This window comes from Stegodyphus dumicola, chromosome 1 (assembly GCF_044657685.1).
Source record: "Stegodyphus dumicola isolate Sdum_Otavi_A_Nest chromosome 1, ASM4465768v1".
NCBI lineage: Eukaryota > Metazoa > Arthropoda > Arachnida > Araneae > Eresidae > Stegodyphus > Stegodyphus dumicola.
The window spans coordinates 266,357,193-266,382,555 of record NC_140768.1 but is presented as its reverse complement, the minus strand read 5'-3'; the positions used below and the strand labels follow the sequence as shown (position 1 = coordinate 266,382,555).

The following is a 25,363-nucleotide window of genomic DNA, read 5'->3' as shown; positions in this document are numbered from 1 at the left end:
CACAACAAGTGTACTTTGGCATAACCTAATAATCGATTATTAAAATCTTATGTTGTTCGTATCGAATACTGATGTAAGCAAATATCCTTTGCATTCTCTACCATAATCAAACAACCGTTTCTTAATACAAAGAGAAAATTACCCCTCAATTTATAACGTTCCCACTTGTAGTGGAAGAGGCTTTTTGGCGTTATTGTACACCTGGAAAGCATTAAACATTCAAACATTAATAGTTTCTTATAAGCATGTTTCAAAAATTACATAACTGAAAATTCTTGACCTTTTTCAAATCTTTTTAAAATATTTATAAAACACTTTTTCCATTCCTTTATTCTTTCGAATGTTTTTAGGCCTTCCAGCTAACCTAAATCCGTTTTTTTTTTTATTCCAACGCTTCTGCTCTGTTTTTTTAATGCGTGAATAAACTGGAAGACAGGGTTTGTTGCTCAAGTAGGTTATAAATAAACTGTACTGCTGTTTAGAAACCAACTGTGGTACAATAAAAAAAGAAGAAACATTAGAAAAAAAAAGTGTAACATCATACCACGATATTCCTAATTTTAATACAAGAGGCTCTGTGTAAACAGAACAAGCGAAAAATACTAAGGGAAGGAAAAAGCATTTTGAAGTGAAATTCTTTGTAGTACATAAAATGGTTTATTAGAATTGTAATACGTTCCAGAATCCTTATTTTCTTACAAAAAGAAACTTACGATGATCTTGGTAGTCAAGGTATTAAAATTATTGCTTTTCTTGTTTTCTAATATGACATCAGCAATTTTTGATATAGAATTTCAAATCTTCTTTCCCCCCCCCTAATATGTTTGATTGAAATAAAACCCGTGTTAACAAAAAGCTTCTAAGTGCATCAAAATGTATCAAAATCGCGTATATCCGTGAATTGCCGTATAATAAAGAGGACACTGAATTCTAAATTACAATGTACGGTTACTATTACTTAAATAACCAGTTATTTTATAATTTCAGCCTTTAGTATAACTTCACCTTTCCATTTCTCTACCAGAATGCAAATCAATTAGTGAGTATTTAAATTGAGAATTTTGGACTGTAAGACAGGCCAAATTTCTGGCTTTCACGGTCACGTTACGTAGTTCTTACCAGTTCTAGTAAGTTCCTACCAGTTCTGATAAGTTTGTAATTATTCGGTTTTGCCTTCCTTGACAGAGAATGTCCGAAGATGTATAAGCTCTGAAATCAGCTTCTACTTTCTTGAGAGGACACAAGATGGGACACTTAGCTTTAATGAAGCCTGATTTCCTACATCCATAGCAAGTAACAGTTGGTCGATCTTCATTTTTTGCATCAGCTCTTGATGAAGCTTTCTCAGTTTGTTGATGATTACCTTCTAATTAACTCCAGTTGTCCAAAAAATGCTCTTTATAATCGAGGAGCTTTCATCTGAATTTGTCCTGCCAATATCAAATTCTTTAAATTAACAAACATCGTGACTTTTGATTCTTTAAGTCACCCTATAAGGTATTTCTCCCGCCTTCTTAGCGAGCCTTCGGTGTGTAGTGGTCTGCACACTCAGCGCGTAATTGAGATGTCCGCGGTTCGATTCCCGGAGAAGACGTTACATATTTTTCATCTTGCCTGCTCCCAAAAAGTACTTAATGTCTCTACAACCCATCGAAACAGATTTGTAAGTCAAAATAAAAGTCTTTTCAGACGTTTTCTGGATTTTTCCTATGTTAGGTAAACCTTTATAGAAATTTCTCAGCACTTAGTTTGAAGCGCTTTAAGATAATTTTGATGTGTTAATTTACCTGTCAATCAATGTCCAGAAATAAACTTATGTTGGCTGTTTAGGTTCAAAAGGAATTAACTTATTCAGTCCTAACTTAGGTATTTCCGCGTCCGAAGAAAAAGACACCTTTGCAGACTAAGCTCTAATAGGAATAATGCTAGATTTTAATTTTCCAATTAAAACAACCGTTCATTTCCTTTCTCTCTCAAACACGCTTTTCTATTTCCATTTCTTCTCTATCACTTAAGGTGCGTTTCAAATATTCCTTCGCAAACTCCGCGCGTCATATGTGGGACTAGTTATTATAGCATCAATTTTCGTCTATCATGACACCTGGTGTCTCCTCTAATTCCACTAAATCATGTTTCTTTCCTTTTGCTAAATAAGCCGTGCTTTAATGAAAGCTGATAAATTTCCTAAAAGTTTTAGCATGCCAATATATATGGATTTAAAATATTTTATATGGATTTAGTACATATGAAACATATATATTCAATAGAAAAACATAAAATAAAATAATAACAAATTTTACATCACTTTCTTTTTTTTTTTTTTTTTTTTTTGAAATAATATGTAAAATACACAATATAGTTCTTAGAACGTAAACTGTTGTGGAATACTTTCAGTAATTTGCATTAGTGCAAAATATAGCCGTTTGAGGCTATATATTTCTATACCTTTCTCTGTTATTCCGTTTTCAAAACAAAGCTAAGATTTTTTATTACGTATTATTATATTTGACAATCATTTGCACTGCTTCATAACGAAACTTGCGTAGAACAAAACACTTGAACCACATACGAATTATTCATTCAAATATTATTTTTTAAAATTGCCAAAGTAGAAGTTGCTGCTACAAAATTCCTCATTAAAATTTAATTTTTCCTTCAACATTTATCTTTTGGTACTAAAGAAACTACAACAGAACGCATGAGATATGATTAGGGTGATTACACTTCGTATAATAAGACTTCAAACTCAGCAAAATACTTTTAACTGATTCTTTTGATCAAAGGAAATGAAATTAGGGCAGCTTGACCAGAATTCTTCTTATATTTAATATATCCTAATGATCAAGGAAAACGAAATTAGGTTAAATCTACCAGAATTCTTAACTTTTACTTTAGTTACAAAGTTACTTAACTAAAAATCATCAAATAGGTAAGTTTACTTACCTTCAACGGATCCATGGACTGTACGTCATTATCACTTTTGGTTTTGGCGATCAATATGGGTATTTTTGACCACACGTTTTCTAACGCATCAATATGTTTTCGGCCGCTTAGTTGGGCTGCCAATTTATAACAGGAGAGTATATTTCCTTACCGGATAAATAAATAAATAAACACTCCACAAAATTATGTTTGAAATATTTTATTTTAAACATAAAAAGATTACAAGCGTAATGTTTACAGATCGGTTAGGAATTCATAATGTTATACCATGGGCGTCTCCGAAGACAATTACGTAATCGTCTTTTCACTGTTCTCCAAGGGCAGCACAATCCAAATTCGCATGGAGTGGAGAAAAGCAAGTCCTTCCGGCGGGTTCCAAATGAGAATTGAAAAATTAACACAATTTTTGATTTGTTGTAAGAGTTATTAAAAATTAACATTTCATGCAATTCACAAATGAATACTACTTCCTCTAAATCATTATTCTGTTTCTAATATGTTTCAAACAAACGACAAACCCCTCCAAAAGCGCCCACTCTGTTTTCGCATAATTTTTTTAAATACTATTTCAGTTAGAACTGTGACGCAAATAGTAATAAACAAAATCAGAAAAGTTTCACGTCAGTGCTCAATTCGTACGCTGTTAAGAAACCCCAAACTGAGCAGTCAAAGGGCGATGAACATTCAAATACTTTTTAAAAAAATATTGGAATAGAGATATGAAATTTTAAATTTTCTCGCAAGTATAACAAAGGCCTCCAGAAACAATTTTTGGCTAATTGAAATTAACTTTTTTTAAAACTTAATTTTTTGCATGCTCCATAGGCATTAATTTTTCTAATTTCTAGTTACTTTTGCTTTATTTTCATTGAAAAAATATCAAGAATTCACATTTTTGGCATAAAATTTTTGAAATAAAATTTGCATCAGGAGAGTTAAAATGTTTCATTTTTTGCATCAGCTTTTGATGAAGCTTTCTCAGTTTATTGAAGATTACCTCTATAATTTTCGGACCATCTCATTGTTGAAACTGAGGTGTTTCCTTACTAACATCTTTATTTCTTACATGTCTACACATGTAATTACATTAGTTTTCACTTCCTTTATTTATTAGCAACATTTGAAAGAATATTTTAGCAGCAACAATAAATAATAATAAATAATGAATTTTTCAGATTCCCGAACTTCTTTTAACTTTAAGGAAATTTTTAAACTTTTATCAGCTTCAGGTTTTACTGCTCTTCACAATTTATTAATGTTAAATGTATGCTAAACATAATGAATAATTATATGTAGGTGCTTTTCTTTTAAGTAATAAAGTTACATATATGTAAATATCATATTTAAAAAACTGAAAATTTTCAAGTTATTTTACGATCGGAATATATTTACAAAGCAAATGTTAGAGTTTCAATATTTTTCTTATATGTGTGAATTTAAAGTTTTACGATATCATAAAACGCTCTGAATACAGCTAAATAAAACTAAATAATAAACATTTTGTACTTTTTTATTCAAATTTAGGATTTTTCGCTACCTGGAGTTAATGCCAAATATTTTTACCGCGTATTCACCTAAATTAAACATCTTGAAATCTTTGAATGCAACCTAATTCTTCAATTTAGCCATGAATAACAATTTTAGGTTTCTTTTTCACAATGCTTTAGCAGGAAAAAAGAAGATTTTCTTTTGTTGTCTTGGCTTTCCGATATTTTCTGTTTAAAAATGGAAAAACATCATTTAATGTAACACTTAGTTTCCATACCGTATTTAAAAATTGCTTCAAGAGCAAAGATTTCTCATACCGATATCATATGAACGGATGGAGTGCAAAGAAATACAAATCTTGCTGGGCTGGTGGAATTTTTAAATGAGCTTCATGAAAAGAATGATCCATTTCTAAATCATCATTCGATCTAATTTCATTATCAGAAAAATGTGTAAAATGCCAAAGAGCTTTCTGTTTCGCTTAAAATTTTTTCATGATCTTCAATGTCTTTATTTCTATAGTTAATATTAAAGCAATGCAATTCCAACACACAAAAAAACGAGTACATAAACAACATTTAAATAGAATTAAATCTTTAATATTTGCCTTTATTAAAAATTAATAAAATTTTCAGCCAAAACCTTTTCCAAAGAAAACAGGAAAGGTAATACAGGGAATTCAAAACAAATTACGTACTTCGCACTAAATTAGATAGGGAGGGTCAGAGAATGTTTCACTTTTTTTGGTTAACGCCATCTATGAATCAAAAACGAAACTAAAATACATTAAGCAAAGAAGAAACAAAAGGTTTAAAATTGAGATACCTTGTTTTTACATACAGACAAAAATCAAGCTGCGCACAATCGCATTTCTTTTATAACGTATGCAGAAAATAGCTAAGTTCTTAAAAAAACTGTTATCTTTTAAAGTAAAGAAATGTAAATATTAATATTCAAGTTTAAGAAATATGTATTTCACTCATTTGAGGTACACATGAAATAAATTATGTAAAGTTGTAAATAGTTATAAGCATTAGAAATGAACAGAAAGAAAAATAAAGGACAATGTTTTAAAATTCACACTTTACCCGAATCTGAAATTTATTACGTCTTACAGACTTTTGTTAAAGACTTTTTAATAACAGTATTTCACAAAGTAGCACTTTCATCAAGAAGGAAAATTTCACGCAAATATGCACGAAATTATTATGCCAAACATTTATGTTGCGTAGAATTGCGCTGGAGAGTTGCGCTGTTGTTGCATAGAATTCATGCGTATTCACGAATTTTTGTCGTAAAGACTGTCTGAAGTACTTCCAAAACCAAACGGCGATTTGAAACACTCCAAACTTAAAAGTTTATATCTTTTCTAAGAACTCTAATGTGCTCTTAAAATTGTACATTCATAGGAAACAAGCATTTTCTTGTGCATACGTCAAGCATTTTCATTTTTTTCCAGCTGCTCAGTTGAAGACACCAAAGCATCTTATGTCTTAATATAAATTAAATAAAAATTAAAAGTCCCATTTCTCATAAGTGAGACAGGGTATAGCTAAATACTTCCTTATTAAATGCAAAAGTTTCAAACCCTTCATCATTCACTAGAGATTTGTCACGATTTTAAATTTTAATTCCATGTAATGTAATGTGCTGACAAGCAATTATCTGTTACAGAGCGAACAAATAAACTGAAAAACCTGTGTGTTGTTAATACGGAGGATTAAATACCATATGTTTTACAGCATATTCAGTTCCCTTGATCAACAGCTTGTAGAGCTATTAACTTTTTTTTTTAAGCAGGAGACTTGATAAATGTGAAGTGTCTTCACCGGAACTCGAACCCTGGACCTTTCGATTACGCGTCGAGTCTGTTTCCAATTACACCACGAAGACATGCGGAAAGGAGGAAGAAAATATATTATATACTCCCCCTTTTAAAGGGCGACTGGGAATTAGGGAACCCAATTGCCAAATCTTGGTGGTGACGAATTATCGTCCACCACCATTTTCTTAGTTCGGCCGCCACATGAAATAAATTATGTAAAGTCATGATGTTTCGTGACATTTCGCGAGTTTTTTTAAACAGGAGACGTGAAAAATGCGCATTTCCCTAGCTGGGAGTCGAACCCTGGACCTCTTGAATACGCGTCGCGTATGCATCCAATTCCACCACGAATGCAGGCTGAAAAGGGAAATAAAATACCTTATAAAGCTAAATGATAAAAGTGAATTACCCGTAGGAAGGTTACTCTACTCTTAAGATTAAAATGCTCACTAAGGACCAATCAACATCTAAATTTTTTTTTGTGACACGAAAGGTTAAAAAAAAAGTTATTAATTGCAAAGTCATTAGAAACATTTTCTAGCCCTAAATAACTCGAACTGTATTTAAACCTGACTTCAAAATCCTTTACGGATAAACTTAATTTATTTTTGCTTTGAAGGGAGCTCTAGGATATTTCTCGCTTTCTTCCCTATGTAAATTTATCAATTTCTAAAATTGGAAGAATAGGAGGTTTGTGAAATGCTGTCAAGGATATCGAATAAAACTAAATAAATTAACTGAGGGAAACTGAAAAATTAACGCTACTTACTTAAATAAAATGAGGTAATTAAAAAACTGCTAAGTTAAATGAATTCCACTTGGGCAGTTATCAAATTAAATTAAAACAGATTTATTACAAAAGTTTAAGTAAATAATAAAACAAAGTGAAAAGAAACATAAGGTGAATAATTTAACGATACCCAGTGATATTACAGAGGATTTAAACAAAATAATAAAACAAAGTGAAAGGAAAGGTGAGTAAATGGAAGATAGCAAGTTGCGCTTCCGAGTATAAAGGTAAAGTAAATATTTTGAACATTTTCTTCCTCACTCAGATAAAGTTGCTTTTTTCTTTAAATGTAATCTTTTTTAACCTTTTTAACAAGATGGAAACAGCCCATAAATATCCCATTTCATGAAAAGTATTTTTTCTCACCTATGCAAGATTTGTGAAGTATTTATTTGCTCAGGAAATCTTTTAGAGCTGAGAAGTTTCGTCACGGAGAAGAACAGTCATAATTTAATAGACAGTTTCAGTAGAAATCTTTTAGCATTATTTTTAACTTCTAAAAGAAACTCTAAATAAACGAAAAAAATTCATTCATTTTCGACAACTCCTTCATGATTCTGCATTTTCAGAAGCATTAGTGTATATATATTTTACTGACTTCTATCGAAAACAGGCTAGTTTTACAATACCAGATAACAAGGTCACTCTATTTAATGGGTCAATATTGTCCCCTAATAGTGATAATTCCTTAATGAGATTTCGCTATTCTTTGTATTTCAGAATTGTGCAAGGTTAATTTGGAGAATGACTTCACGGTATCAATATAACATCTCTCTTCAACTTATCCAGGAAGAAATGTAAATAATAAAAATAATTGCAGCAACATTTCGAGACTATCCAATTTATTTTTATAATTTCGACTCAGAGAAATTTTATTTCTCGAAAAAAATTGTCATCAATTTTCATGAAATTCCATTCATGAAAAACACCCCCTTTCACTTTCCAAAAACTTTAAATTGTCGAAGTTCGACTAAGTTGAATCCTATTATAATACTATAACCAGTTACAATTAATTGTATTACAATTAGTTATTACTTTAAATTTGCAATACTAAAACCCTATAGCAGGTTGTATGATATTTAACTTTAAACGGTACATACGTTGAAAAACTTCAAAAAATGTGAAATTCGGGTAAAGAGTAATTTACAATTAAACAAGAAACTCATCAAAAATTTATCATTCCATCTTCAATTTACAGGAACTTGAAAGTAAGCGCTTATTAACACTTTCGCATTCAACAACTGAATTACCAGGACTTGAAAAATTGTTAATGAGGGTACATTATTTCCATATAAAAATTGAGTGTTTTCATATAAAAATTCGAAAATATGAATCAACGTTAAAATATAAATACTGAATTTGAATTTGGGCATGTAGATTTCTTATTTGACGATCTAAACAGTAATGATTAAAGAACTTATTTGATGATTTACATTTTGTTACGTCTTAACTAACTAATTAGAGCAACACAATAGCAGGTATGATTTAATGAAAACAACAACATGTATTTTACAAATTATGGAAACAAATTGCAACTGGTAGTACATTATCTAAATGCAAGAATTACCTGGGTTTTCTGGAAATGAAATTTTGAATAAATATGAATGCCAAAGAAGAGCATCTGAATTCTTCTACCAGTGCACACTATAATACAAATAAAGAATTTAACTGCTAGTAACCTCTTTGATATGTATAATTTCCACTCTCATATAAGTATGATGTAAGGAATCATTATATTGCACTTTATCTATACTTATAGTTTGTTTTAGGTCAGTGTTTATTTAGTTAAAAATGGAATATCCGTTAAAAGTCCGATTTTGCATATTTCTTTCATAATCCTTTTCCGAATGGATACGTGTTTCCAAAAAGCAGTTCACCTATATATTCCATATCAGGTGGTGTTTTAGAGAGGGAAAGAGAAAGCGTAGAACTCGCAAAGCTGCATTCTTCAGCGACGCTGAGGCAGGAACCTATAGCAGCACTAAAACCCAGCTCCATTGCAGAAAACTTCATCAGTATCACGAAAATTATACCAATCCTGTACATCTTTTAATCAGTTTTTGCATGTCGACGTACCTGATTATTTTCATTTCCATAAAAACAGTCATTGTTGATTTCAGCAAAGACAAAGGCATATCAGAAACTGATGGAAAATACCTTATAAATGCTTTGGCCGTAGGAGATTTGATTGGTAAGTTTACATTTATAAATTCAAAACAGAAAAATCTATCTTATTCACTTAACTTTTACACCTACATAACACTAACATACGGCTTCTCATATATACATAGTGAATTTTAAAATTTTAAACTGCAAAGTATATTTGAAATGTTTACAAGATTTCGTAAACACAGAGCGTTTTGTTTCTCAAAACGTTTTCATCAAATTTTACAAAATTTAATATTTAGGTCTAATTTGAATCCTAGAATTAAAATAAGTAAAAAAAGCGGTATTTCGTTTACAAAAAAGTCTAATATTGTGTCAAAGTACCTATGTCAGAACAATAATATATGCTATAAAACTAATATATATCCTATGTAGCGCTTGCGAGACATCAAAAACGGAAATGAAATTTTCCCTAATCAGCCCAGTAGAATGGGAGATATAGAACTGAGTCTTTATGCATACTATATATCTCTCTTTCTTCTAGTACAGAAAGCATTCTTTAAACTGTTTTTGCTCTGCTTTCAGGATGCAAACGACTGAAAAGAGAGAACGTACAAAACAAATCCATGTACAGTGAAAAAACCCGGCGCTCTACAGGGTAAATTCTCTGAATTCTGGTAGTTGAAAATAGATTTAAATCTGAACGAATGAGCTGGCTAAATGGTCGTTTTTGTCGCTTTACCCGAGGATAACAAGGATATGAGCCTATTTTCATTAGGACATCTTCCACGAAGGCATACCTTTTCCTAAGATAAATACGTAGTTCTCGAGTGCTTTGCCAGAATCAACAAACCAAACCTGCAGAAATGTGTCTCGTAATAACTATTATGCTTGCTGCCACATTCTCCAGTATGAGATGACTTATTAATCTTTGTGTAAAACAGAAAATAACTTTTTAGTCCAAAGGGGCTTAGTTCCTGAAGGACTATTGTTTTCGTTTTGCGATTTTTCGTTGAATCACTATAAATGTCCGTTGCACTTTTCAAACTGTTGCCACTAAATGTTAGAGTCCTTTTTTGTATTTGAAGAAATTAAGTAATGAAAAATCAGCATAAATGTATGTATATTTCTCTCATTCTGATAAAACAACGGTACGTAGAGTCATAGAATTTTGAGTTACGTAATCCTACTGCGAATATGGACATTTAGAAGCCTATTATTATCGATTTCATATTTTGCAAAACTTTAACGAATTTTTGAGTAACAAACTGAACGATTTGAAAGCGAGTAACGGCAAAAAATCAGTCCATAGAGTCAATCTACTACTAAAAGAACTTATATTATAATTCTAAATCTAATGATAAAAGTTAATAATCATAAAAGTTAAAATTTCGCGACAATCGCCCTTTCTGGTCCGAAAATATATTCTAGTTTTATATTTTCTGGCCAGAAATAACAAATTACAACTTTCTAGTTTTCGCCTCCCGAGAACACAAGAGAAAAACATTTTACATGTTGATTTATTAAAAAATTACAAATCAATTGCATGTGATTTTTAATTAATATCATTTATTACCTTGTTAAAAATGGAAAAAAATCATGTCACGTGCATGGATCTTGCAAGAAATGAATTTGAATTGAAACTTTCTGTTCTTCGAAGAGGCACTACTCCATATTACCTCATTACCTCTAGGTTCTCCAGTAAATACAAAAACGTAAGAAAATAAATAATATTTTGTCTTGAATTTGAAAAATATAAACCCATGATTATCTGTATAACGTGTGTATATGCAGTAAAAGATTAAATTAGCAGCTTAAATTCCCTTCTGTATTCTAAAAATAGTAACCTCTATTGCACTGCGTCATTTGGAGATTAATCCATGTCATATGATTCTTACGTAATTCTGATGATGTAAATGGAAATAAAACTCCAACAGCCAATATTAATTCTATAGTAATATTAACTATCCAATCAAAATGCATTCAGAATCAAAACTCACTCAGTTTGAATTAAGATTTCACCCTGAACATAAGGCACTTGCTTCCTACGCTTTCGCCTAGCTTGCTTGCAGTCTCTCTGCTCCTTCTTTCTTACTGCAAATTTATCTAAAATGTAAACTTTTTGGAATAGGCATAATTAATGTGCCAACGTATTGTGCCCATAACATGTTTGCTGAAATAAATAGTGAAGATTTAATCTGCTTTCCCCTCCAATTTCCTCTTCATTATGGATAACACTTCTCTGACTCCAAATTTCTGCTGGTCATTCACCTCTGAGTTTGATTTTATCACATATATATATAGTATATATATATATATATATACATACATACATTTATGCGTTAAAATGAGTAAAATATATCTTAAACGTATTTTTATGTAAGTTTTTATGTAATAGGCTTATCTTGCATTTGAAACTGATAAACTAAAAGAATATAACTGGAATTTTTAAAGGGCCGAATTTTTACCATTTAACTGGGATAAACGGCAGTAATCTGATGCCTTTATTTATATCTTTCGAATAAAAGAAAAAGTTATCTATACCCTCACAATTCGCATCCCCGTTCCTAATGCCTATCATTTTGTATTAATACGACAAACATCATTTATTTTCCCTCGGCCTCTAACGTAATTCTTGATATAGCATCCGCACATTTTATTTCCTCGAGGTTTGTTGTTATTTTTCCCCGTCCGGTATCATAGTTGAAAATGTATCCAACCAATGATCTTTTATTATTTCCCTTCTATCTATGATATCTGACATTTTGAAATATTTTTGAATGATATCCTAGTTCATATTTCTACAAGTTAACAATTCCTGTGGATAATCCTCGGTCCATAACGTCAAACATCTCCACTCCTGTAATTTCCCATGGCCATTTTACTTTCTCAAAATTTCGAATAAGAACATCGCAACTTAGCTTCATTTTTTATTCCTTACATCAACAAGGGGATACTACAGGATTGTATATAATAATTTGAAGAAACAAAAACAGAAAATTTAACACTTTAATTACTAATTTATCTATTTATCATCAATAAATAAATGCAACGAAGTAATTAAATAACCAGAACATCATACATTTTTCATTCTTCTGATTAAGACTGATATATTTAGTTTTCATTTCTCAAACGTATTTAATGCGTTTATTGCTACGAAAATAGTTTTCTAAGTGAATTGAACTCACACAAAAGCGAATGATTAACATTATAAGTAAAGGATTAATTTATTATCGTTCATTTTTTACTGATGATAAAAAGAAATCTTTGCATTTTAAAACCGTGTAGCCATTATTAGGCAATGTTATTTTAGAATTCTCAATTACTCAACTTCAAAATCCCTTTAAATCTCCTTAATTCTGCTTTCTTTCCCTAGGCCGACTCTGCTTTGGCTGGGTAACAGACAAGAAATACATGACTATTCCAGCCTTCATGACTCTGGCTCTCTTCCTAGAAGGAATATTCATAGCTCTTTTTACTTTTGCTTTTGAGCTGTGTACTTTCATGACACTCTTGGCTCTATATGGAATAACAGAGGGAGCTATACTCGTCCATTTTCCAGTGCTGATATTGCAATATGTAGAACAAGAAATGCCATTTTAGAGATTGGAACCAGTGGTAGCTAAAATAACATACTATAAAAACAAAAGAGATAAAAAAATGATACGGAAAAAAACTTCGTTCACCAAAGTAATCTTAAAGAAACAAATTATGGGAAAAACATGTGACTAAATTAAGAAGAATGATAATTTCAGGAAAAGAAAGCTAGCAAAAGACATTACCGTAAGAGTATACATCTATTCTTTGATTTTCGTCAAAAATATTCCTACCGAATAAGGCCGGAAAGAAGGATAAAGCACAAGAGGGAATCTTTTGTGACACAGTCTGAAAGTGACTTTTTATATTATCACTACCTGTTGATTGCCGATCTGCGACGCTTTTGGCTTTTCTTTGCGGTGGAGGATATACCAAATGATATTGGACAAATAATTAATTTCAACTTATTGAACACATCTCTACAAGAATTGTTTTCCCGCATATTTAATGAATCAATTTTATACTTATTATTTATAAGATATTATATATATTAGCATTTTCTAAAATTTAATAAAGTGCATGCAATAGAAACAGTTACTAAATTATTCTGTTTTTCTCGTTTTTTACATTTTTATCATAAAAATTCATAAAATATATTAAGAATTATAACTTTTTAGGTAATTTTGAAGGAGCAGGTAGTATATTAATAAGAAACTTATGTGAAGAACTGAATACAATGAACTTAATTATTCGCTGTGTGGCACTCAAATTGATACTCAGAGACATTCCAATTATTCATCTTCAAATATTGTTAAACTTTAATTCCCTTTTCGCCCTTTTCTCTTTTAAAATCAAGTAATTTACTTATGTCAAATTCCGATTGACTTAAATTTTTATATTTAAGTTAAATATAAAATTATTTATATTATTTCTATCCTCTTAGAAAATATATTATTATATTATTTCTAAGAGGATAGTACTTCAAATTCAAAATTTTAAGATTATACAATAAATTAATTAAGCAATTAAAACTTTATTATTTTTCCACTTTTGTAACTCATAAAGGAAAATTATTTATTTGTATTCTTATACGCAAGAACAGTTTTTAAACTCTGTTAGCAAATCTAGTAATTTGCTTCCAAAACAATGTTTCAAACTGATTTCGCCTAGAGCACCTGTTTTTTGTTTACAAATAAAGCATAAATATTTTAATTGTTTTGACTACAGCAAAACGTGTTTCTTCATTTAGCTCAGAACATTCTCCATTCTTTCACTTTTGTGATGTGGTCTCGTAAATTTTTTCCCCTAAAACAGATTAAATGACAGTGCATTATACTGAAGTGAAAAACTATATAAATTAGTATGACACACTAATGAAGTACATTCTGAGAGATTGCTACCGCGGGTTGCAAAATGTACCACACAGCAATGAAACAGGCAAAGGTTAGTCTGCTCGTGCCCCAACAGTGGTCGAGTGGTTAAGATCGTTAAATACTGTTAGTTTTGGCTTGAGCCCAGGCAAAGGTCTGGTTGCATGATTGGTTTTTAACGTTTCTCAGTGAATTATGCGAATATGATCCAATTACTTTTGGAGAGTCCTCTACGAAGGCATGTGTCAGACGGATAGCCCTCGTAAGCTTATACAAATAACCTTAAGTCAGCGATTCGCAACCGGTGGTATGCGTACCACTGGTGGAACGCAAGAGAAAATAGGTGATACGAATGTGCTGTTTGCGGCGAACTATTATGCAATCAAATTATGTGTGTGTGTGTGTGTGTGTGTAATTATGGCAAAGCCCCGAGGGCTATCTGCCTAAGAGGAGGGATGCTTCGTGGAGGACTTTCTAAGGGAAACTGGCTCGTATACACGTTACACATGGGGAAAACCACGAAAACGTCCATGCAGCCAGCCCGTTCGCGGGATTCGAACCTCGGACCGAACTACCAGTGTTCAGCGACTTTACCGCTCGGCCGCTGGTGGGCTCGCAATCAAATTATGAAAACATCGTTTCTTGAAAGACATATTGAATCTAAACATGCCAATTTAAATGATAAATCTGAAGAATATTTTAAGAGTAAATTATCGAAGTTAAAAAATAGTAAACAAGTAATGAAACATTTTGTTACTTCAACTGAAAAAGCTTTAGAAGCTAGTTACTAGAAAACCTAAGAATTGCATTGGCAGGCTCACACTATTGGAGAAAACCTTATATTACCAGCAGCGAAAGATATCGTTTCAACATTATCCAACGAAAAAGCGGCTAATGAACTTAATAAGAAAACTAAACTCAGTGGCGTAACAACCCTAATGGGCCAAGGTCTGCAGTGCCTGAAAATCTGCTTTTTTGACGGTGGACCACGGGGTGCGTAAGCATATGCCCTGAGCAAGTGGTCAGTTTAATCGCAGGACCCCCAATGTTTAGTCCCCAAGTGAACTTTGTACTCATTTTATCGACCCAAGTGATAGAAATCAAGGGATGAAAGGCTGAGTTGACCTTGTCCAGCCCGGGAATCGAACCCCAGACCTGTGGTGCTGCTGCGCAACCGGGACTCGAACTTAATAATATTCCCTTATCAAATGATACAATAAGTTGACGAATTCATGAAATGGCGAATTCTATAAAAGGTAAATTTATTCAGAAAATAAAGCACAGTGAGTATTCTTCATTCCAATTGGATGAATGTACTGGCAAACAAACGTTGTTTAATTATTAGTTTACATCCATTTCAAAGAAGATAAACGAATTGCCGAATGGTATTTATATTGCGGGCTCTTTTCTTATATTCGCCCTAAGATCACCAAATGTGGCTTTATAAGTTCTGCGCTGGTTTTGGGCGCGATTGCGGTGCTGTGCTTTGGTTTTAGGGACGATGTTGTTTGCATGGCAACCCTTTTGACGTTGAAACTTAACTCTTTTGCTGCAGTGGTTTAATTGCTCATTTGTACGTGTCGTGCGTGTTTTGAAATGGCCTATGTTGTAATGATAGTCGTGGTGGCAAGATTCAGTGGAAAGTAAATTTAGTATTAAAAGGTACGATATTGGAGTGGTTAACGAGTTTTTTGTTCACGGCTAATTTATGAGGATCGAAGTGTATTTTTGGAATTTGTGTGGAACTTTTAAAACGGAATCCGAAATGCGGAGCTGCTACGAGAACTCGAACGAAGAAGAGCTTTTCTGATAGTTCTTGCGTGGATTTGCAGTCAAATGCTTGCTGGTAAAGTATGTGGCTGTCAGCGGAGTTTAAGATTTGGATGGTGGTTTTCGTGTAGTAAGTTAACTTTAGAGGAAGTATTTATCGTTACTTTTGAAATTTTGAATCGCAAAAAGAGATCTGATATAGCACTTGTTGTGTTCGTAGCATAAGTGTTCACAGACTTTGTGTGACTGGAGAAATTTTATTAACGAATTTATTATGGTAAGTGCATATTATTTTACTGTTTTTATTTTGTAGAATGTTATGTTCATTGTTTTGATACTATGAATTTCTTATTGTTCTTTTTTGAATTGTTTGTAATTTTAGTTATTTTAGTTTATTTTGTTGATTTGTTTATTTTGTTGATGCCTAGATTGTGCAATTCATAAATGTTTTTTTAAGTTTAAATAGGATGCTGTGTATATGGTATTCTTTGAAATTTATTGTTTTTATATTAATTTATTAAAGCGAGGTGTGCGTAGTTCGTACATTCGTTCGTTGCCTAGATTGTGCAATTCGTAGATTTTTTTAATTTAAATCATAGCGCTGTGTACATGGATTCTTGTCAAATATTTCTGGGTAGAAACTTTAAGTTTTTGCTGTCTAAATTTTTTGTTTTTGTTTCGGATTTTTAGCTTAAATTATGTGCTCAAAACGTGGTATTTGCATGTGCGAAAACCGCGTTTTTGGAGACATTTTAGGCTTAAACTTCGAAATGTAGACAAAAAATTTAGATAGTAATATGGCACCGTGGAGTTTCTCGCCAGAAATTTGTCGCCGCATTTGGCGACCTGAGGACGCATATAAAAGTAGTTCCATATTGTGAATCTCTTTATGATAGAACAACTGCAAATGAAATTCATAACTTCATGTCTGAGAATGATATTCCTTGGAACAAGTGCATTGCCGTATCCAGTGATGGAGCTCGGCTTTAACAAGGAAACATTCCGATGTTATATCTGAAATAAAAAAAAGTCGCACCTGAAACTAAATTTACTCACTGCTCCATTCATCGTGAAGCCTTGGTAGAGCAAACGATCGCCTAAAACGTGAAAATCGTTTTTAATCAAGCTGTGAAAATTGTTAATTTTATTGAAATCCGAGCTTTAAATTCAAGAATATTTACGATTTTATACCAGATGGGGCAGTGAACCTTAAAATGCTTTTATTATATTTCGAAGTAAGGTGGTTTTCCAGCGGCAAAGTTTTAAATTCCCTTTCTGAACTTAGATCAGAAATTCAAATTTTCCTCTGTGATTCAAAATTTATTAGTGAATTATGGTTAGTTCGTTTATCATATTTAGCTGATACTTTTGGAAAGTTAAATGAATTAAATTTAGAATTGCAAGGAGAAAGTGTTGATTTGTTTACTATTAGAGATAAATCAAATACATTGATTAAGTAAATGGAGCTAATAATCAAATAATTTGGTAAGAATATTCTAAGCTTTTTTTTTCTGTCTTAAATAAACGGTTGATCTTTACATTATGGTAACTTGGCGATTTTTTGGCGAAAATTTGGCGACCAACTCTCCTACAGCAACCCTCTATTTTTTTTTTCCCCGTCGCCATTTTGTCTTCACGAAGTAAAGACATGTTTCTTTTCTTTTTATCTCCTGAACACTTCTTCCAACAATCTACTAGCCGAATTACACTTATGCTAGAAATTTTATCAAACAAAACTGCTTAATCATGACAAATATTCACTGCAAAATTAGGAAAAACTGCACAATACCATTCTCCTTACGCATTTTTCAAAATAACACATACACATAAACCATGTACACGCCGACTTATTTTTACTTAAAAAAACATCCCAGAATTGCACAAAAATGGCATTGCGCACACTCTTCACTATATCCATGTACACTGCTTTTTTCTCATAAATTAAAAAAATTTCACGAAAATACATGACAGTTTTCTCAATCTTTAAACCCGGTAAAAAGAACATATATGAAATTACATGATCGCGAAAAAGTATTTGCCCTTTACAAATATCAACATTTCCACATATAAAATAAATAGAATATCCAAAAACTTTTACCTCTAAATCATCTATTACATTATACACGTCACCAACGAATTCATACCTCAAGCATTACAAATATTTAGTATCAAATATTTAAATTATTTCCATGCACGTTTATTTCAACTTAAACGTATACCAAATTCCTACAAACATAAAATTCACAAAATAACTATCATTTCATTAAAATATAATTAAATTCAAAAACACTACTTAAAATATAAATGAGCACATGCATTAAATTAATAAAAATTACCTTACAATCCTAATTACTTTAAACTAAATCATTGCTAATAACAATTTTCCCAATAATACCAAATTCCTTTCCACCTTACATTTACAACAATGCATAAAAATAATATCCTCAAATAATTAAAAATACTAACTTACCTAATCTTCTTCAGAATCTTGATTACGTGGCGGATACACTTTTCTTACTTCTGTTTCAGAATCTTTAAAATCATACTTATATTTCAAAGCAAGATACCAGGTAAAATAAATAACATAATAAAACATCTTTATTTCTCTCTCGCACAACCTTAAAAAACATTTATTACTATCCTTTTCAATACCACTAAATACACATTTCGAATTCACTTTAGTTACGGCCATGGGATCCAAAAATTCACAAACACTATTTCACACAACACAGAATAAATCCAAATACAAAATTGCCAGATTTTTTTCCCGAGTAAAGAACAGTAATTCGTCCATTAATATCACATAACATATCCCATGATCTCTCATTTCCCTCACACAAAATAATGCGTAATCAGAACTGAATACTACTCACATTCTTAACAAAGTCTAAATAACCTAATCTTCTTCCGAATCTTCCTTACATGGTGGATACACTTTTATTATGGATTCAATAAAATTACTGAACGATTTTTTTTCCGAACTTGATAGAATTTGATAAAAAAAAATTTCTCTTTATCACATCTACAATTCACTTTAGACAGCGCCATACAATCCCAAAATTATTCAACCCTACTTCACACAACACACAATGAAGCTTAATACAAAATAATATACATCCACAGATACTTGTCCAAATTCCCCCCTTTTCCGATTAAAGAACCGTAATTCGTCCATTAATATCACATGACATATCCCATGATCTCTCATTTCCCCCACACAAAATAATGCGTAATCGGAGCTGAGTACTGCTCACATTATTACCAAAGTCCCAGGTAGTAACCTTTATCGCCTCCAAAATGTCGCCAAACTACCAGTTACCATATTGTAAAGATCAACCAAATAAACAGTTGCAGTATATCTCATATAAATTTTGTAGAGTAGGCTCTTAAAATTACGATCTAAATTACAGAAATAGAGATGTATGCAGAATTAGATTAGATGACATAAAAGTAAGGAAACTCAATTTCTGAGAGTCGTGATTGTCTTATCTATTTCGAACAGAAAAAAGGAAAATTTATTCGGGGTGAAATATGAGTACCAGTAGGTGGATCAACCCTTTGTTCTAAAAGAAGGTTTAAAATAAAATTCTTTAAAATTTTAGTTTTCGAAAAAATATTTTTAACAGAATAAAAAATTTGAATTTTAGTAGATACGTTATTGGCGTTGTGTAAAGCTCAGATGTTATGCACAATTTTATTTTCATATCTTCCTAGAAATAGGTATAATTTAAACAACTTTGAAAGCGAATCCGAAAAATTAAAACCGAATAACAATAATTTGAAATTTTTATATTGCATTGATTTAATGAATGAATCATGGTAAATTTATAAAACCAAAACTGTCGCATAATAATAAATATGCTGTTATTATGACTGAAATATATTAGTTATTAAACGCAACGCTAATTTTTATCACACAAGTATCTTTATGATTTTAACCGACTTTTAAAATATTATTTCATTTTCATTGTGGGTGAAATGTAGCGTGCCTAACGAAGTAATTAATAATTGTAAGCGCACCTTGGGTTTGAGACCATTGTCTCCACTCAAGAATGAAATTGTCTGGAAATGTGGATAAGCATTTTTGGTAGAATCTATTGCTGGTCCAGGGAAAATGTCCAAATGCACTTATGTGTGCTTTTGAAAATAAATAAATAAATAAAAGCATTAAATTCAATTCTCTCCATGGTACATATAATAAATGAATTTGAAATTATAAAAGAAAATTGAAATTAGACTTATTCTCTTGTTCGTGTGCCGTTTTTATTTCTTCGGCTTTCCCGCTTTAGGGGAGTATTAGCTTCTTGAACTATTTACTTTAAATCGTTCTATAGATTATTATATCTTTAAAATGATATGAAGAAGATCTCAAAGAAGGCTTCCATTCACACCTTGAATGTTTTCTTTTCTACGTTGTCGACGTTTCGTAACTTTCAATACAATTAAATATGCAGAGTCACTGGAAGATGCTGTTATGAGTATTTATCATTGTTCAACAGGGCACTTGATCTTATTTTATTATGCTAACTGATAAAAACGCGCTTTCTCTTTTTATGTATATTGTTTTTCTAGTTGATAAAGCCAACTATTTCCCAATTCTTTTCTCTGTTTTTTATTAGAGATAAATTATCCGCCCACGTTATTCATTTCTTAACGGCTGATTGGATAGCTGTGTAAAGTTTTCAGGGAAATATGAATATCATTTAATTTACTGCAAGATATCCTCAGTGAAAATATTGTTTCAAGAGGGAAAAACGTGAAAGTATATCGATTATAAATTGGTAATTTGTAATAGTAATATTAAATTTTATTAGAATTTATATTTTAATGTCTATTTCACCAGGTAGTCAATATTATATTAACCAGGTATAAATTACCACATTACTATAAGATTTATCTGAAAAATGGAACTTCCACAAAGCCATCATTTTTATAAAACTAGAGTCTCAAAATCTCTCAAATATAAATGCCTCGATACAAGTTCGTATTTCAATCTTATAAGACATTATCTTTTTGTAAACATTATTAAAATTTCTAAATGTAAAACTGATGTGTTTTTCTTTGTACGCAATGCCATATCTTGCAAATGAATTGTGAACAGCTGAAATATTTCATTCACCTACAATTTATATACAACATATAGCACTGCGTCTCATAACAACTTATATATCTACTTTCTACCTCTCATTGCATAAAAACGTTTTTACAGTTGGAATACATTTTTACTTCCTTGTGCGAAGTAAAGGAAGTATTGTATTCGCGAAAATTTTCGGGCATCATTATTTCGACGAAAATATCTGTTTCGACCGCTATCACATGCAATTTAACGATATTTTTGCGTGACATCTGCACTTAAGGACAGAATAAAGGAATATATTTCCCAAGACAGGTTGCAAAAAGGATTTAAAATGGATTCAGAAGAGATTTTTTTCGTGATGTATGTACATATGTACGAATGTATGTATGTATGTATCTCGCATAACTCAAAAACGAGTACCTCAGAACGTTGAAATTTCGCATATAGGATTGCTATAACATGCAATTGCGCACCTCCCTTTTTAGTTGCAATCGGCCATATCAAAAGACATAAATATATATATATATATATGTGTGTGTGTGTGTGTATAAAAAATAAAGAATATGTAAAAGATTAAATTCGCAACTTAAATTTCCCTTCTCAATTCTAAAATTAGTAACCTCTCTCTGCACTTCGTCATTTCTAGATTAATCCATGTCATGAGACTCATACATAATGCTGGTGATGTAAATGGAACTAAAACTCAAGCAGCCAATAGTATTTTTATAGTACTATTAACTATCCATTCAAAATGCATTGAGAACCAAAACTAACTCAGTCGGAATTAAGATTTCAACCTGAAATTTACACACTTGCTTTTTACGCTTTGGCCTAGCTGGACTGCTCTGTGTCTGCTTCTGCTATCTTACTGCAAATCTATAAAAAATATAAGCTTTTTGGAGTAAGCACAATTAACGTGCCAACTTGTTTGTGGCCGCAACATGTTTGCTGAAATAAAAAATGAAGATTTAATCTGCCTTCGCCTCCAATTTCTTATTCATTATAGATCAACACTTCTACGCCACCAAAATGCCTGCTAGTCAGTTACTTCTGACTTTGTTTTTATCACATGTATATATATACGAATAATTGAAAAACACGAATAACCCAAACTATCAGTTTTCATGCGTATTGTATGCATTTATTTTTATCAAAGTACAGTCCTTTTACTTTTTTTAAGCTTTTAAATATTTGTCGAACTTTTTGGCGTATTTCTCAAAAGCGCTATTTTATCATTGTATTCGAATCTTCTTTTGATCAATGAACCTGAACAGAGGTTCAACAAAACTCATTGCAGTCTGGAGTGTTGTGTAATTGTAAGCATCTTCTTCGGTTGAATTTTGTGCCCTTTCTGCTATTTTGACATTTGAAACAATATATATCTAACTCAAGCACTTAAAGTCCATCCATCTCAGTCGAATCACCGTAAAACCATTCCTCGATGTTTTCTAGATAGACACTTCCAAAGATTTTTAATGTTTTTAATTTTCTGAAATAAAACTTCAGTTATTGCCTCGAATGTTTCGCATTACATAATCTCAAATTTTATATTAGGAAGAACATTTCGATATGATTGAACAAGTGCTATTGGTTTCACTTGCAATCAAGTTTTTGCTACTCCATTCATATAAGACATCCATTATAGTCAATAAATCATCATCTTCTTCTGCAAAAGTTATGTGAGAAGACAAGGTAATCTTTGAAAATAAACCTAAAGAGACACTTCAGTCATTTTTAGAGCATGCTAGGACTTTCACGTGTTTGTTTTTTACACTCCCGCACACAGCGTTGAATGTGCGTGCGTGGACATAGCGCACATAGCGTTGACTATACGCACGAATAATCATGAGTACACTAATACGATATTATAATACATTAGTACAATTAATTACTTTCCTTGCCTTTGATGAAGTAAATTTATCAATTACGTCATCAATCATTTCAAATTTGTCTCTTTCCACATTTAAAAATCCAAGGCACTTAGGGGACCTCGTCCCATCCTTAATCGTATATATATTAAAATTAATTTTAAAATGCAGAAACACCATTCACAGTTAGCAACTGATACTGAAATAATAAGGAGTATTTGAAATGCATCTCTCAGTTTGTAAGATCTTCTCCATACGAAATTATAAAGGTTAGAAGCTCTAATGAAGTTTCAGGTTCAATTCCTTTTCTACTGCGGAGTAATAGCTTGCACTCACATATTTCGACATAGAGTCCTGTTTCATTAAAAATTGATTTAAAAATTCACCCAGATTTTTACAATTTCTTTCAAGATCGTATTCAACCTCACCCTTGTTTAATAAATTTTCAACGTACAGTAAATATCGAATGGGGAAATTAAGACTACTTAGTCGTGTAAATAGTGCAGTTATTTTCTGTTGAAGACGTTCAGGAATTCTTGTCATAAAGCGAGAAATTTCATTTTCTGCGGAAAGGCCAACATCTCTAGCCAATTCTTTTAGTAAGTTCTTTTAGACCTGAGATTAAGGCTATAAGCTATTTCTCCCGCCTTCTTAGAGTGCCTTCGTAGTGTAGTGGTCTGCATGCTGGGCGCGTATTCCAGAGGTCCGCGGTTTGATTGCCGGCGAAGGCGTTGCTCATTTTTCATCACTCCTGCTTCAAAAAAAAAAATACCCACAAGGCAATAAAAATTTGTCTACGTTACCTATTTTTTAAAAGTATTCTTCATGCTTCGCAGCTTTTTATTTCTTTACGTGCTCTAGGAAGTCTACTGATAAATTAAAGTTTTTCTATCGGGTGATTATGTATGTGCTTGCAATTGTATCATGTGTTTGCAACTGTATCATTCTCCATGCTTCGATTTCCCTGTATATTCTCCAGCAGAATCCACAGCAGATAGTTCGGGACATCTTTCTACCGATGAATGATGACGTGAGGTGTAATTGCATTGAATATCAATTTCGATTAATAATTAAGAAATGACACAATCAATGAATAAATTGCTATGTAGGGAAAGGAAAGAAATAGAAAAACGAGGACAAGTTAGGGTTAGAACAAACAGTATGGAGGTCATTTGGAGTCACATGCTTTGTACTGATATGAAAGAAGTAATATAATTTTTTAAAAGCCAATTCCTACTTAGGTCAACAAAGAAAATTTAAAAAAAATTAAATCCAAAATTATTTTTTAAATTAAAAATTTAAAAACGTTTTAATATGTGAAAAATCTGTACTAACATCAAGTGTCATCCACTACAAGTTTAAAAACATTTATTTAAACTTGAGTGGATGAATAAAAAGTATTTTATTAACGATTGAAAATTAATTAATTAGTAATTAATTAAATAAAAAAATTTAAGTAAGCTCGTACTTAGGTCAACAAAGAAAAATTTTAAAAATACGAAAATAAATTTAATTAAAAATTTAAAAAATTAATATATGAAAAAACTGTATTAACATCAAGTGTCATCCACTACGAGTTCAAAAAAATGTATTTGAACTTGAGTGGATAAATAAAAAGTATTTTATTAACAATTAAAAATTTAAACAAGGAATAGGGAGAGTGTGAGTTAATAGTAGAAATTTAAAAAATTAGAAGAATTCTCGGAAGACAGATAAAAATTAAGTTGTTCTACGGATTGTTTTTTTGCTAGATATGAGTGTATCTAGACGCACACCGAGCTAATAAATGGCGTATCAGAAATGAAATCTGGTTTCTTTGCGATGGATTGATCTGTTTTAATTTGATATGAAATACCTAGACGGCGTCGTAGGGCAGAGGTGATGGGTGATCTTGAATATATCCTGGAGTAACAGATGTTTCCGATCTTGATAACGATTAAGTGGAACAGATCCATTAGTGCCATTATTGTATAGTTACATTAGCTGATATAAAGATCATATCCCACCTGCCATCGTGGCGTTTGCATTTTGAGGAAATCTTCATTCAGATTTGGTCTTCAATAGTTTTCTGCTGGGGTCTCTTGTCCAGAATTGCGCGCCTTTAATTTAGTAAATTAAGATAAAGCAACTCGAAATCTGCTTGAGAAAGGTTAACTTCATAGAGATCGTTTTATAAGAAATTTTTATATTTATGTTACACACAAGAAAAACATTCATCCTGTTCGCCGGATTTGAAGCCAGATCGAAATATAGTGTTCAGCAATATTATTTTCGACTGTTGGTGGACATCCTTATAATCCGAAATCTACTGTTTAATGAAACGTATAATCCCACTACCTTTTAAGACTTAATTTATGAAAGTTTCATAAACGTAATTTCCCTAGACATGTCTGAGAGGTATAAAATTGGCTCCTGTAAGTAAGCATTAATTTCTTTGATTTATAGACAATTATGTTTAAAAATATTTAAAGCTTAATACTGATTAACTGAATCAGTTAAGTAATTAATTAGGTAAATTATTTTTAACTGTGTCAGATACGATCCGAGTCGTACATTCACTCGTTAATAGAATGCTCTTATAAATTACTT

At 31.5% G+C, this 25,363-nt stretch overlaps 1 protein-coding gene across 1 annotated transcript in view; it reads right to left on the bottom strand.

The window, feature by feature from the left end:
* Positions 1-19,124, bottom strand: part of LOC118180694 (phospholipase A2-like) — a 56,785-nt gene extending 37,661 nt beyond the window's left edge. The window contains exon 1 of the mRNA XM_085806555.1: positions 18,703-19,124. The gene's annotated coding sequence lies outside the window, so the exon portion shown is untranslated. The remainder of the gene's footprint in view (positions 1-18,702) is intronic.
* Positions 19,125-25,363: the final 6,239 nt, after the last annotated feature.